Source organism: Bison bison, unplaced genomic scaffold, assembly GCF_000754665.1.
Source record: "Bison bison bison isolate TAMUID 2011002044 unplaced genomic scaffold, Bison_UMD1.0 scf7180017864464, whole genome shotgun sequence".
NCBI lineage: Eukaryota > Metazoa > Chordata > Mammalia > Artiodactyla > Bovidae > Bison > Bison bison.
This window is the reverse complement of record NW_011495025.1, coordinates 7940674-7957919: the sequence shown is the minus strand read 5'-3', so window position 1 is coordinate 7957919 and position 17246 is coordinate 7940674.

The following is a 17246-nucleotide window of genomic DNA, read 5'->3' as shown; positions in this document are numbered from 1 at the left end:
ACTCTATCTATCAGATCTAGGCCCTTAAATCTATTTCTCACTTCCACTGTATAATCATAAGGGATTTGATTTAGGTCATACCTGAATGGTCTAGTGGTTTTCCCTACTTTCTCCAAATTCAGTCTGAAATTGCCAATAAGGAGTTCATGATCTCAGCCACAGTCAGCTCCTGGTCTTGTTTTTGCTGACTTTATAGAGCTACTCCATCTTTGGCTGCAAAGAATATAATCAATCTGATTTTGGTGTTGACCATCTGGTGATGTCCATGTGTAGAGTCTTCTCTTGTGTTGTTGGCAGAGGGTGTTTGCTATGACCAGTGCCTTTTCTTGGCAAAACTCTATTAATCTTTGCCCTGCTTCATTCCGTATTCCAAGGCCAAGTTTACCTGTTTCTCCAGGTGTTTCTTGACTTCCTACTTTTGCATTCCAGTCCCCTATCATGAAAAGGACATTTTTTTTGGGTGTTGGTTCAAAAAGGTTTTTGTAGGTCTTCATAGAACCGTTCAACTTCTTCAGCGTTACTGGTTGGGGCATAGACTTGGATTACTGTGGTATTGAATGGTTTGCCTGGAAACGAACAGAGATCATTCTGTCGTTTTTGAGATTGCATCCTAGTACTGCATTTCGGACTCTTTTGTTGACTATGATGGCTACTCCATTTCTTCTGAGGGATTCCTGCCCTCAGTAGTAGATATAATGGTCATCTGAGTTAAATTCACCCATTCCAGTCCATTTTAGTTCACTGATTCCTAGAATGTCAACGTTCACTCTTGCCATCTCTTGTTTGACCACTTCCAATTTGCCTTGATCATGGACCTGACATTCCAGGTTCCTATGCAATATTGCTCTTTACAGCATCGGACCTTGCTTCTATCACCAGTCACATCCACAGCTTGGTATTCTTTTTGCTTTGGCTGCATCCTTTCATTCTTTCTGGAGTTATTTCTCCACTGATCCCCAGTAGCATGTTGGGCACCTACTGACCTGGGGAGTTCCTCTTTCAGTATCCTATCATTTGGCCTTTACATACTGTTCATGGGGTTCTCAAGGCAAGAATACTGAAGTGGTTTGCCATTCCCTTCTCCAGTGGACCACATTCTGTCAGACCTCTCCACCATGACCCGCCTGTCTTGGGTGGCCTCACGGGCATGGCTTAGTTTCATTGAGTTAGACAAGGCTGTGGTCCTAGTGTGATTAGATTGACTAGTTTTCTGTGAGGATGGTTCCAGTGTGTCTGCCCTCTGATGCCCTCTTGCAACACCTACCGTCCTACTTGGGTTTCTCTTACCTTGGACGTGGGGTATCTCTTCATGGCTGCTCCAGCAAAGTGCAGCCACTGCTCCTTACCATGGATGAGGGGTATCTCCTCACTGCCGCCCTTCCTGACCTTGAACATGGAATAGCTCCTCTAGGCCCTCCGGCACCCGCACAGCCACCGCTCCTTGGAGGTGGGGTTACTCCTCCTGGCCGCTGCCCCTGGCCTCAGACATGGCATGGGGTAGCTCCTCTCAGCCGCCGCCCTGACCTTGGACGTGGGGTAACTCCTCTTGGCCGCTCCCCTCGGGCATGGGGTCCTCCCGGCTTCTGCCCCTGACCTCGGTCGTGGGGTAGCTCCACTCGGCTGCGCTAAGTGCGCCGGTTGCAGCCGCCCATGCTAAATGCCACTGTATATTGTAACTCTGTTTATTTAACTTATATGCAGAGTACATCATGCAAAATGCTGGGCTGGATGAAGCACAAGTTGGAATCAAGATTGCTGGGAGAAATACCAATAACCTCAGATATGCAGATGACACCACCCTTATCCCAGAAAGCGAAGAAGAACTAAAGAGCCTCTTGATGAAAGCGAAAGAGGAGAGTGAAAAAGCTGGCTTAAAACTCAGCATTCAAAAAGTGAAGATCATGGCATCTACTTCCATCACTTCATAGCAAATAGATGCGGAAACAATGGAAACAGTGACAGACTTTATTTTGGGGGGCTCGAAAATCGCTGCAGCCATGAAATTAAAAAGCACTTGCTCCTTGGAAGAAAAGCTATGACAAACCTAGACAGCGTATTAAAAAGCAGAGACATTACTTTGCCAATAAAGGTCCATATAGTCAAGGCTATGGTTTTTCCAGTAGTCATGTATGGATGTGAGAGTTGGACTATAAAGAAAGCTGAATGCCGAAGAATTGATGCTTTTGAACTGTGGTGTTGGAAAAGACTCTTGCGAGTCCCTTGGACTGCAAGGAGATCCAACCAGTCCATCCTAAAGGAAATCAGTCCTGAATATTCATTGGAAGGACTGATGATGAAGCTGAAGGTCCAATAATTTGGCCACCTGATGTGAAGAGCCTACTCATTATAAAAGACCATGATGCTGGGAAAGATTTGGGTCAGGAGGAGAAGGGCCGACAGAGGATGAGATGGTTGGATGGCATCACCGACTCAATGGGCATGAGTTTAAGCAAGGTCTGGGATATGGTGAAGGACAGGGAAACCTGGTGTGCTGTAGTCCATGTGGTCGCAGAGTCAGACATGACTGAGCAACTGAACAACAACAATAAAAGACACAGACTTTTGCCCAAGTTAGGTACAACAAAACAAAAAACTCTGTATGTAACTATCTTCCTCAGTATACACTTTAAATTAGGCTGATAAGCTCTCCTCCAGTACCTGTTAGCCTGTATCTAACTATTCTCACCTTAAACCTGAAAACTTGGCATTGTTCATGTCTATCACCCAAGCCAATTACAATGAAATTATTATAGAGACAGGTCTTGAACTTGGTCCAAGAACTGAGGAATGAAAATTGAAAATTTATGTGACTACAGTATTCCTGCTATTTCAGCAGAAATATGTATTATAAATGGGCTTTCCGGTGCCACTAGTGGTAAAGAACCCACCTGCCAATGCAGGAGACATAAGAGATGTGGATTAGATCCCTGGTTCAGGAAGATCCCCTGGAGGATGGCATGGCAACCCACTCCAGTATTCTTGCCTGGAGAATCCCATGGACAGAGGAGCCTGGCAAGCTACAGTCCATGGGGGTTGCAAATCACTGGACATGACTGAGGTGACTTAGCACTTAGCACATGTATTATAAATATGTAACATAGTAATGTGCTTTCAATTTAATGTTCGTATATATTTAAATAAATGTTTATAAGCTGTATATTTGTTAGGGTTCTTTAGTTACAAGGAACAAAACCTAAATCTGACTAACCAAAGTGAAAGAGGCAGGATGAAGTAGCCAAGATGATGAAACAGAAAGACCCCTAGCTCATCTCCTCCCAGAGTCACACTAAAAGGTCTCTGTTTACAGACAGGCTATTGATGAGAAAGACCAGATTAGCAGAACAGATCTTCTACAACTAAAGATAAGAAAGAACCAAATTGTGCTTATATATATATATACAATCTCCCATAAAAAAGAATGAAATCTTGCCTTTTGAAATGACACTGATGAACACAGAGGGTATTGTGCTAAGTGAAATAAACCAGACAGAGAAAGACAAATACTGTATGATTTCACTTACATATAGAATCTAAAAAAACAAAACAGGTGAGCTGACAACCAAGCAGTAACAGAGTCATGGGCTTCTCTTGTGGCTCAGCTGGTAAAGAATATGCCTGCAATGCCTGAGACCTGGGTTCAATCTCTGGGTTGGGAAGATACCCTGGAGAAGGGAAAGGCTACCCCCTCCAGTATCCTGGCCTCAACTTCTGCTTCATTGACTATGCCAAAGTCTTTGACTGTATGGATCACAACAAACTGTGGGAAAAAGATGGGAATACCAGACCACCTGACCTGCCTCCTGAGAAATCTGTATGCAGGTCAGGAAGCAACAGTTAGAACTGGACATGGAACAGACTGGTTCCAAATAGGGAAAGGAGTATATTAAGGCTGTATATTGTCACCCTGATTATTTAATCTATATGCAGAGTACATCATGAGAAACACTGGGCTGGATGAAGCACAAGGTGGAATCAAGATTGCCAGGAGAAATATCAATAATGTCAGATATGCAGATATCACCACCCTTATGGAAGAAAATGAAGAAGTAAAGAGCCTCTTAATGAAACTGAAAGAGGAGAATGAAAAAAGTTTGCTTTAAATTCAATATTCAGAAAAGTAAGATAATGGCATCTGGTCCCCATCAGTTCATGACAAATAGAAACAATGGAAACAGTGGAAACAATGGAAACAGTGACAAACTTTGTTTTATTTTGGGAGGCTCCAAAATCACTGCAGATGGTGACTGCAGCCATGAAATTAAAAGACATTTGTGCCTTGGAAGAAAAATTATGACCAACCTAGACAGCATATTAAAAAGCAAAGGCATTACTTTGCCAACAACATCCTGTCTAGTCAAAGCTATCCAGTAGTCATGTATGGATGTGAGAGTTGGACTATAAAGAAAGGTGGGCATGTGAAGAATTGATGATTTTGAACTGTGGTGTTGGAGAAGACTCTCGAGAGTCCCTTGGACTGCAAGGAGATCCAACCAGTCCATCCTAAAGGAGATCAGTCCTGAGTGTTCATTGGAAGGATTGATGTTGAAGCTGAAACTCCAATACTTTGGCCACCTGATGCGAAGAACTAACTCATTTGAAAAGACCTTGGTGCTGGGAAAGATTGAAGATGGGAGGTGAAGGGGATGACAGAGGATGAGATGGTTGGATGGTATCACTGCTCAGGGAACACGAGTTTGAGTATACTCTGGGAGTTGGTGATGTACAGGGAAGCCTAGCATGCTGCAGACCATGGGGTCGCAAAGAATCAGACATGACTGAGAGAATGAACTGAGCTGAACAGTCATAGATACAGAGAACAAACAGGTAGTGGCTAGAGGGAGAGGAAAGAAAAAGATTAATTAATATAGATTAAGAGATTAAGAAGTACAAACTTCCAGTTGCACAATAAATGAGTCACAGGTATATGTACAATGTGGAGAATTTTGTAATAACTAAGGAATTCTTTGTACGGTGATGTATATAACTGGACTTACTGTGGTGATTATTTTGCAATGTATATAAAAAAAATCTCAATATGTGTGTAACAGAAACTAACATAGCATAGTAGGTCTATTATATTTCAAACAATTATACAAATTTACAGAAGAAAAGGTCAGATTTGGGGTTACTAGAGGAATTGGATGAAGGCAGTCACAAAGAGCAAACTCCCAGTCATAAGTAATGGACTTCCCTCGTGGTCCAGTAAGAATCCACCTACCAATGCAGGGAACATGGGGTCAATTTCTGGTCCAGAAAGATTCCACATTCTGTGGGGCAACAAAGCGCACAGCTGTTGAGCCCACACATGGCAACCACTGAAGCCCACGCACCGAGAGCCTGTCACTAAGTGAGAGCCTGTCACTAAGTGAGAGCCTAGTACCTGCAATAAGAGGACCCACCACAGAGAAGCTTAGGCACCACAGTGAAGAGTAGCCCCACTCTCTGTAACTAGAGGAAAAAAAGCCCTCACAACAAGGAAGACCCAGCACAGGAAAAAAAATAAATAAATAAATCTTCAAAAAGATAAACAAGTACTAAGCATGTAATGTAGAACAGGATAAATGGAATTAACACTGCTGTATGTTATATGTGAAAGTTGTTAAGAGAGTAAATTTTATGAACTATCATCATGAGGAAAAAATTTTTCTATTTCTTTAACTTTTGTATCTACATAAGATGATGCATGTTCACTAAATGTTTTGTAATAATCATTCTATGATTGTATGAAAGTGAGATCATTTCATAGTACACCTTAAACATAATTGCTGTATGTTCAGTTCAGTTCAGTTCAGTTGCTCAGTCGTATCTGACTCTTTGTGACCCAATGAACCAAAGCATGCCAGGCCTCCCGGTCCATTACCAACTCCCGGAGTTTACTTAAACTCACGTCCATCGAGTCAGTGATGCCATCCAGCCATCTCTTCCTCTGTCGTCCCCTTCTCCTCCTGACCACAATCCCTCCCAGCATCAGAGTTTTTTCCAATGGATCAACTCTTTGCATGAGGTGGCCAAAGTACTGGAGTTTCAGCTTTAGCATCATTCCTTCCAAAGAACACCCAGGACTGATCTCCTTTAGAATGCACTGGTTGGATCTCCTTGCAGTCCAAGGGACTTTCAAGAGTCTTCTCCAACACCACAGTTCAAAAGCATCAATTCTGTACATTAATTATATCTAAATAAAACTGGGTTGGAAAAAAAGTGACAGAGTAAGATCAAGAAAGCGATTGAAAATAGGGCATTTAGAATTTGAAGTTTCTCACAGAATCAAAAAGAAAGGGTGAAAAACATAGAAGTCATGGGTGGGGGCGCAGTAAGGAAATGAGATGTTCCTAAGGGACTTGTCTATGGAAAGCGAGTCTGGGTAGCACAGCTCAAGGCACAGTCTTCTGGGAATTATTGCACCTGACACTGTATATATGGTCTTAACTCCAATCAAATGCGCTCCTTTTGCCGGGACAAAGTGGCATCTTGATGGACAGTTCTAGCAAGATTTTGTATAATGGGAAGGAAAGGTCTCTCAGAGGAAAGAAAGTATCATCTATTCATCAAAGTCCCCAGATGTCCACTGGACTTGCCATAACAGCTTTTGTGGGTTCACCAATGGCCTCATTTTTCCTTATAGTCTAAAATTCCTTCCCCTGTTGCTTGAAATTCTGTACATATGCCAGACTCTTCAAATGGTCCAAGGTGGTTTCCATGGAATACCCCTTTTACAAGCCAGATCACTGTTTTAGTCCAGGTGAACAGCATTGTATATTTTTATGCTCAGAATCTCTATTCATTAAAATTTCCATAGTGAATGAATAAAATTAAACCATGTGTTTTTCCACTGGCATGGTTTTAAAAATAGACATAAAAATTTATCATTTTTTATTTAAATAGTACAGGTGGCTTTTCTGTTATCCCTTTTTTTTCCTCAAGATTCTCACCATTTCTTGCTTTTTCCAAATTAAAAAAAGTATTCAGATATACACCAGATGTGCCAAGTCACAAATGAAGGATCATGTTAAATAAATTTCAATAGCCACCACTCCACAGAGAATTTGCCAAAAGAGATTAACATTTGGAATAAAATAAATTTTGGTCTTATATTTTTATCATCTTTCTTCTAAATCAAAGCCTTCACTCTGACTTGGAGAACCAAAAATAATCTGTTTAGACACATGTAAAAATTTTTTTAGATTATAGTTTTACCTTTCTAACACACCATCTTGTTGAGAAATGCATGACTAGCTGACAAATAAATAGCTTAGAAATTTTTTCTGGTCAGTTGAGAGAAATTCTGATCAGACAGACAAAATATTTGGATGGTAAGAAAACACAATTAAATAGTCTTTCAGTTTCTAATGTTAGCTCCTCAAATGATACGATCATTAGAATTTTTTTGTTTTGAGGTATTTTTCTGGGGCATAAGAAGGGAGATAGAGAATTGGAAGCATATGTTGATTTCCTTTCTTTTATCTGCCACTGAAAAAAAAGTTGTTTAAAATCTGAACATGAGCAGAAATGTTGATGAGCCCACAGAAGACTCACGTGATATCTTATAGATAATTTTAGATTTTACTGGTAGATTACAATGCTTATCATTCATCCCCTGCAAGTGTGAAGAACCATCACATGGAGAATGAGGTAAGACTTTCAGAAACAAAAACCTGCTCTGCTACTGCTCTGCCCAAACTCTGCTACTCAGTGCCAGATGCGTGATCTTTGTGAGTTCTTTAGTGTCCTGAACTTCATGTCTCCCAACAGTGTCCTATGGCTTTCTTGAAAGGATTAGAGACAAATCTAAAAGAACTAAGGACTCTTCTAGCATGGAATGGTGCCTGATGAATGATAGCTAGTGTGAAAATTCTTCACAATAAAAGAAAATTTTACTATAAGGAGGCAAATTTGATCCTGACTTCACTTGGAACAGCAATATGAAAGGTGAAACATCCAAGGAAAAATACACCCTGGTTTGACCTGTGTCTAGGGATGCTGTTTGTTTGTCCTTATCTTTACAGGGGGCCTTCCCTCCTAGCAGTCAATAAAGAATCTGCCTGCAACGCAAGAAACCCAGGTTCGATTCCTTAGTCGGGAAGATCCCCTGGAGATTGAAATGGCAACCCACTCCAGTATTCTTGCCTGGAGAATTCCATAGAGAGAGGAGCCTGGTAGGCTATAGGCCATGGGGTCGCAAAGAGTCAGACATGACTTAGCGACTAAACCACAATTCTTTCAGGAACTCACTGTAAATAATACTTGGGTTCAACAAGTATGAGTTTCTTGTTTTAAATATAACTGATTGGATTTCTTTAATTTGTAACTTCATAAGGCCAACAGAAGCTTTCACTAAGGAAAAGGTGACTCCATATGACAAGATAAACTGCTTACAACACAGTTATAATAATAACTCTATTTCTGGTCTGGGTTCTCTTTGTGCTTTGATGTGTGATTCTGTGTCATCTGCTGATTCACATCTGTGACACTCACCACATCATCATGCCCCTGTTGAGTCCACATGGGTATCAGGGCTATGATAAACTAGTATACGTAAGTTCTAAATAAGTTCTAAATTCCTCTGTCTGCAGAATTTCAGTTTGGGGTTTTGGTGTTGTTCTCATCTTGTTGCTTTTTTTTTCCTTCCGTTTAAAACATGTATCAGTTACATTGTAGGTATGCAACCCCAACATGGGCAAGTGATTATAATATATTACTACTTTAAGCTGGAGTTCACTCTATTGCTATGTAAACACAGTCAGTCTAAAAACGGATGTTCCCAATAGGATGGCTACCCTGTGGGCAGTGCTATAATTAATGTTTCTTCATTTTAATTCATTTAATCCCCCAAATGACATTATAAACTATGTGTTTTATCCACAACTTAAAGATAAAAAAACAGGGTTGCACAGCTAAACAAATAAAATGGTCCAAGTCACACAGCCTGTGAGAAACAGATCTTGGCTTTGAACTGAGATCCACATGACTGCAAAGCCCACACACCTCTATTCTTACATACAGCCTGCCCCACAATGACCCCCATCCTCGCTGCGAAGACCATGTCTTAAGGGCACAGGTTCTAGAATCAGATGGCTTGATTGGGATCTCAATTTTGCCACTAAATTCAATTGTATGAGTGAACATAATTATTAATAATTTATTTAATAATATTATCAATAACACTAATGCCAACAATTATTAGTAATAATAACAAAGAATCACAGTAATTATATGAATGAATCAGCTTAAGAGTGCCTCGGATGAAAGCAAAACTAATATAAGTATACTCTCAGTGCGATAGTCTCTGAGGGTTATTAGGAAAAATGCTTAGGAAATTACTATGACTTTGCTAACCTTATATCTCTGTTTTCCTAACAGAGATTCTTTAGTTAGAAAAGCTGTGGTTACCTTTATGGTGTTCTGAATTTTAATTATCCTTTGCTCATTTGACCCTGACTTATACAGACAATTACAGTTTAAAATGCAGACCACAGGAAGATTCATTATTACATTTTAGGATATGATGTTAGATTGTATATTTCCCAGCTAGTTTATTTACCTGTGTTTAAGTTGTCTTGTATTTGTGAAAATTTGCACAAAACTCTATGCTATGGTATTAAAACCATTACTTGGAAGATTATATGGCTATGAGGCTACTGACAAATCCCTTTTCCTCTCTTCTCTGGGACGTTGTCAGTTAAGTTCACACAATAAGTCAAATCAAAACTAAAACACGATGCAACTTTATTACTGACAAAACTATTTGAAGAACTGAGCAGGTCCTGCCAGGTCCCTCTCAAATCCTAGGATTTCAGACCAAAAACACCCAAAGTTTTCCACACAGTGGCAAGAGAAGAAGCAGAGAAAGAAATATGCAGGCTGAAGACATTTATCCATACAGAAAGAGATGACTTTTCTCTATCCCCTGTGGTAGGCATAGGAAAACAAGGCCCCACATGGACACTGATCTTTATCCCCAAACAATAAAAAAAAAAAAAAAAAAAAGTAGATGTAACAGATGTTACATTCTCCCTCATTTCCCAAGTCAAATGGCACCCTTCCTCAAATAAAGGCCCAGGTGATACAGCCATCACATGTTCTCTGGCTTCTCTTATTGATCTTGCCCTCAATCACAACATTCTGTCAAAGACAGTTCTTAACCAGTCATCAGTCCTGGGTGTTCACTGGAAGGACTGATGCTGAAGCTGAAACTCCAATACTTTGGCCACCTCATGCGAAGAGTTGACTCATTGGAAAAGACTCTGATGCTGGGAGGGATTGGGGGCAGGAGGAGAAGGGGACGACGGAGGATGAGATGGCTGGATGGCATCACCGACTGGATGGACATGAGTTTGAGTGAACTCTGGGAGTTGGTGATGGACAGGGAGGCCTGGCGTGCTGCAGTTCATGGGGTCGCAAAGAGTCAGACATGACTGAGCCACTGAATTGAACTGAACTAAACTGAATTTCCTGTTTCCAGAAACATTTCAGCCCCTGGTTCTCAATATAACTCACTCCTTTCTGGCATTCTAGTCTCAGTTCAAAGATCAATACCCCCCAAATATAAAGCCTCTCCCTATTATTTCTCTTACTCCATTTGAATTTATTCACAGAGAAATAATCTTGTCTCTTTGTTTATTGAATGGCTTATCCTACTGGCTGGAGTGAACAGGTTTCTGTGAAGGGCCAGATAGTAAATATATTAGACTTTAACGTCCACAGGGCCTCTGCTGCACTTTCTCAGCTCTATCATTGTAGTGCAAAGTAGTTATAAGAAAAACATAAATGAATTAGCATGGCTGTCCCAATAAAACTTTATTTTCAAGAACATATAGCAGGCCAGATTTTACTAAGGCCGTAATTCTCTGACCCCTGTATTAGAACACCGACTCCATGAAAATAGACTTCATCTGTCTTGCTCACCACTCTCTCCTCTCACATAGAACAATATCTGGAATATAATAGGTTTTAAACATGTATTGTCCTGTGAACAAACACACCCATGCTGAGGTCTGGCCAAGAATTTCTTCATGAAAGACTAGAAGGGTGAAGAGGGAACAGATTTTCCCCTAACCAGGTCTAAAATAAAATTGCATATGTTTTCTTCATTTATATAATATTTTATATGAGTCCTTGGAATTGGATAAATGTATTTTTTATGTCATCTTTATAGACACCTCCTGTTATGTCTCACCTACCAGAAAAGCCACTGAATCATAAGATTTTGCTTGAAAAAATTAATTTACTTTAAGAAGTAAGCCAAGTTATTTAGGGCTTTTGAGAGAGTAATCAAATTGGATGACTAAAGCAACTAAGATTGGATTTACAGCCATTGTTGCTGAAATGCAGTTGTTGAGGAGAAGGAAGGATAATCAGGCTCAAAAGCTGGATCCAGTCACTGCTGTATAATTAATTCTTTCTGTGACTTTCAGGACTGGCATTTTAATCTCTGAGCCTCAGTTTTCTCATCTGTGAAAAAATTCAATTGCCTAGCAATAAGAGCACACATATATTGAATGCTTACTGGACAACGGCCATTGTTTTATAAGTGCCTTACATATATTATCCTACAATAGCTTGTGAAGGTAAAGATTTCATTTTATAGATGAGGAAACTGAGGCAGAGAACACTGGAGTAAATGAAAAGTGGTAGAACTGAGATATTTATGTAGATCTTGAGATTCCAGATTCATGCCCTTAAGCTTACACTGAGTTGCCTAATATCTAAGCCCCCAGTGAAATGAGGATGCCTGCATGCTAAGTTGCTTCAGTAGGGTCTGACTCTGCAACCTCATGACTGTAGCCTCTCAGGCTCCTCTGTCCGTGGGATTCTCCAAGCAAGAATACTGCAGTGGGTGCTGTGCCCACCTCCAGAGGATCTTCCACATGCAGGAATCAAACCGGGCTCTCATTATGTCTCCTACATTGGCAGGCAGGCTCTTTACCACTGGTGCCACCTGGAAAACCCAGTGAAATGAGGATAGGCTATGGTACATGTCTAGCATTTCAATATTTTTAAAAAAATCTTTTAGGCGTCTTATAAGATCATGTTAATGTGACTCTCTCAAGTTTTGAGCTGCCAGGGCAACAATTGCTGCTGCTGCTGCCAAGTCGCTTCAGTGTCCGACTCTGTGCGACCCCATAGACGGCAGCCCATCAGGCTCCACCGTCCCTGGGATTTTCCAGGCAAGAACACTGGAGCGGGTTAGGGCAACAATTAGTAGAAAGTAAAAGCTATCACAGTATGGGGATGTACTACGCAGCGTGTGAAAACAAAGTGTTTAATCATGACAACAAAATACCAATTATTCTGGAGTCTAGTTGTTGAATTTTTAATTAGATTTTCAAAGTTTGAGAATGGAAGTAATCTTTTGCATTTTGCATGCATTTTACAGGTGAAGATAATAAAACCTGAGGAAAATTGATTTCCAAAGATCTCTCAGATGGGTACTTTCAGAATTGGAACACAAGTTTTGATAGCCTAACTTCTCACATAAGTCCTTTGCAAAGCCAAAAAGCAAATTCCACCTCTAAGTGCTGTGCTGGAGTTCTACACCATCCCATGTGACTTTGGCATTAATAACGCTGTGTATGTAATGGAGCAGGGAACGAGGGAGCCCAGTAGAAGTTTTCAGGTTGAAACTGAACTGTGTCATAAAGACCTTGTTAAGCTTTTCCTATAAATTGTGCCATCTCCATAATCATGCTGTGAGTAAATACTGTGTCATATAATCATTTTTTAAATGAGGAAACTGAGCTAAGAGAGATTAGACAATTTGGTCAAAGACACAGCTTATAATTGAGGAGAAGTAATTTAAGCTCAGGCAAGGTGGAACACATATTTTTAATATCCATGCCAAAGGAGAGGAAGGGGATGACAGAGGACAAGATGGTTGGACGGCATCATTGACTCAATGGGCATGAGTTTGAGCAAGCTCAAACTTCACCACCAAGAGTTGGTGAAGGACTGGGAAGCCTGGTGTGCTGCAGTCCATGTGTTCGCAGAGTCAGACACGATTGGGTGAATGAATAGCAATGTCAAAATATATTCTAAAAAGTGATAAGCCTTTCCTTTAGAAACTGGTGCTATTGTCTGAGGTACTCATTATTGGCTCTAATCAGTTTGGGTCACAGACTAATCTAGAAAAGCCCTCTGATGGAGAAACATACCAAGATGATGACAGTTTTATTTTGTTCCCCAGACAAAGCTTTGAAAATCTTCTATGTGAGTCTCCTCAGCTCATTTTGTGATTAAATACATTTGGGAAATGCTGGCAAAGTATGCTAAACATGTTTTTTTGGTTTGCCTTTGTTTGCTTCTGGGAATTTTCATAACCCAAATAGTCTAAAAATTTTGTGAATCTGGTAAAGGAGACATAGTACATGATATTTAAATTTAAGGAATATTTGTCCACAGAGGACCTTCAAGCCACACTTTAAAAAATATATCTTAACATCTTCCTGAATTAATGTTCCACATTCATTTCACTTTAAAAGTTAATATAGACAATTTAGAAAATGAGCTACCATTTTACATAATTCTGAAGATTGATATACAGGACATGGAAGGAAAGAAAGATAGAAAAGATTTTAAACAGGCACAGTTGGTGAGAGGAAATTATAGAATTCATTCAAATGTGGCACTCTGCACCTTGGGCACAGAAGAGGCAGGCACAGTCAAACAAAGATGAGGAACATCAAATAAGGAGGGGAAAGGCCCAATACCTACAACGGTGGCTCTATTGGTAATTGATGTATTGCACTCTGAACCTTTCCTAGGTGTCGTGTCAAGTTTCAATCAATCAGTAAAAGTAATCTGACTCTCCTGCACATGCTTATCTGTCATATTAGTCTTGCTGGCTCAGGAAGCTAAGAGCAGAGTGAGATATACCTTTGTTGTGAGTTGAACTGTGTCCTTCAAAAAGATACGTTCAGATGAGATCAGGTGCGTTCAGGGTGGTATGGCTGTAGCTTGGGGCTGGTGCCCTGGGATGACCCAGAGGGATGGTATGGGGAGGGAGGAGGGAGGGGGGTTCAGGATGGGGAATACATGTACACCTGTGGCGGATGCATGTTGATGTATGGCAAAACCAATACAATATTGTAAAGTAAAAATAATAATAATAATAAATAAATAAATATCTTTTTAAACATTAAAAAAAAGATATGTTCAACTCAATTCCCAATACCTGTGAACATGACCGTTTTTTGGAAACAGGATCTTTGAAGATGTGATCAGATGAGGTCACATTAGATCAGGTTCAATCCTGGTCTAATACTGAAAGTGTCTTTGTAAGAGAAGGGACATTTGGACACAGAGTTATACCAGGAGAAATCCATGTGATGATGGAGATGGAGATTGGAGAGATGAATTTACAAATCAGGAAATGCCAAGGATTGCCAGCAACCACTAGAAACTAAGAGTGGCAAGGAAGAATCCTTCCCTAGAGTCCTCAGAGATAGCAAGGGTCTTCCAACTCCTTGACTTTGGACTTTTGGGCTCCAGAAGTGTATGAGAGTAAGTTTTTCTTGTTTTAAGCCAAGTTGTTGTTGTTGCTATGTTGTTTAGTTGCTCAGTCGTGTCTGACTCTTTGTGACTCCATGGACTGTAGCCCACCAGGCTCCTCTGTCCATGGGATTCTCCAGGCAAGAACACTGGAGAGGTTTGCATTTCCTTCTCCAGGGGATGATAGAACCCATGTTTCCTATATTGCAGGCAGATTCTTTGTCACTGAGCCACCACAAGTGGTATTCTCTTTCAGTGAACCTAGCAAATTAAAACAACCTTGATTCTGATTATAGGCATAGAGGAGATCATAATTCTCAAGGAGAACCACAAATGGCCATGTACAGACTACAGCCTTGCCCTTTGTAAACATAAGATTGCAATGTCCAGACAACAAAGCTACATTCTCTGCACAAGTAGTGATACAGGCTAAAAGTGGACAAGTAAATAGTGCAATAGCTAAGAGGGCAACTAATATCTCTACAAGCATTGCCAAAATTTCCTGTATTTGAAAGCTTTGCTGTTGTTGTTTAGTCACTAACTTGTGTCTGACTTTTTTGCCATGTTATAGACTGTAGCCCACCAGGCTCCTCTGTTCATGGATTTCCCAGGCAAGAATACTGGAGTGGGTTGCCATTTCCTTCTCCAGGGGATTTTCCTGACCCAAGGATTGAACCCATGTCTCCTGCTTGGCAGGTGGATTCTTTACCACTGAGCCATCAAGGAACCCGTTACTTGAAAGCTTACCATAAATGCAAAGAACAGGTCCAAATCACTGAAAAGGAATGTCAAGTACAACCATATGGCTATAACTTTCTGAAATAACCATGAACCACATAAGTCAATTAAGAATTAAGTGCTAAGTAGTGTTGCTCTAACTCTAAGCCCTGCAAAAGCTCATGGCAAAATGCAGATGACTGATGATGTTTTCATGGATGTAACTCAACCTGTGAGGTTAGAGCCGCGAGGATACTGATCTGATGCAGTATAGAGTACCTATGGGTAACTAACAGGGAGTATTACCATTTTCACCTTTAATTAATTTAATTATTGTAGGTAGGATGTCTTGGGAAACAGATGTGAGACTGAAATTTGCATGAATGAGATGTACTGGTGAGTGCGGTAGGGAACAATGCCATGAGGGTGAGAGTAGAGCTGGCTAAGGAAGACGCTGAACTGCAGCACAATAGAATTAGGATGGTCTTAAGCATTATCCTCCCCTGAGAAAAAGGGATCAGGGCCCTTCTGCCTCTGCTTCAGTCAACCAGATATTGGATATGGGCTGCCACCACGATGGGGATGTAGCCTTGGGAAGGAGGCTCTTTTTGATTAAGGGTTGTTAACAAAGAGGGATTCAGCTGAGAACCAATGGTTACCACCACTCCAAGCAGCTAAAAATGAGTCCCTCAGTCCAGCAGGCAGCAACAGGTTGGCACTCTTCGCTTTTTCCTTGAGAAGTTTGGGCTTTCTTACAAGAAGTTACAGGCAACAAAAGAAAGCAATGCACTTAGAAATTAAAAAAATCAATATCCAAAAACAATGCCAGTATAAGTTTACTAATATGTGCAGATGTCAATGCAATTGAAGAATGTCATTGATCTTCCTGGTGAAAGTGAAAGTGAAGTCACTCAGTTGAGTCCGACTCTTTGTGACCCCATGGACTGTACCCTACCAGGTTCCTCCATCCATGGAATTTTCCAGGCAAGAATACTGGAGTGGGTTGCCATTTCCTTCTCCAGGGGATCTTCCCCACCCAGGGATCGAACCCAGGTCTCCCGCATTGCAGGCAGACGTTTTACCATCTGAGCCACCAGGGAAGTCTTCCTCGTAGTCAGGGTAAAAAGGGAAACAAGATGTGTTATATCCTTATTCTTATCAGAGAGGAAGAAGAAAACTAATTCCTTAGAATATACAAAGCTTTTTAAAATAATACTTTATTTTTCAATTTGTTAATGTGGTGTATTACACTGATTGATTTGCAGATATTGAAGAATCCTTGCATCCCTGGGATAAAGCCCACTTGGTCATGGTGTATGATCTTTTTAATATGTTGTTGGATTCTGATTGCTAGAATTTTGTTAAGGATTTTTGCATCTATGTTCATCAGTGATATTGGCCTGTAGTTTTCTTTTTTTGTGAGATCTTTGTCAGGTTTTGGTATTAGGGTGATGGTGGCCTCACAGAATGAGTTTGGAAGTTTACCTTCCTCTGCAATTTTCTGGAAGAGTTTGAGCAGGATAGGTGTTAGCTCTTCTCTAAATTTTTGGTAGAATTCAGCTGTGAAGCCGTCTGGACCTGGGCTTTTGTTTGCTGGAAGATTTTTGATTACAGTTTCAATTTCCGTGCTTGTTATGGGTCTGTTAAGGTTTTCTATTTCTTCCTGGTCAAGTTTTGGAAAGTTGTACTTTTCTAAGAATTTGTCCATTTCTTCCTCGTTGTCCATTTTATTGGCATATAATTGTTGATAATAGTCTCTTATGATCCTTTGTATTTCTGTGCTGTCTGTTGTGATCTCTCCATTTTCGTTTCTAATTTTATTGATTTGATTTTTCTCCCTTTGTTTCTTGATGAGTCGGGCTAATGGTTTATCAATTTTATTTATCCTTTCAAAGAACCAGCTTTTGGCTTTGTTGATTTTTACTATGGTCTCTTTTGTTTCTTTTGCATTTATTTCTGCTCTAATTTTTAAGATTTCTTTCCTTCTACTACCCCTGGGGTTCTTCATTTCTTCCTTTTCTAGTTGCTTTAGGTGTAGAGTTAGG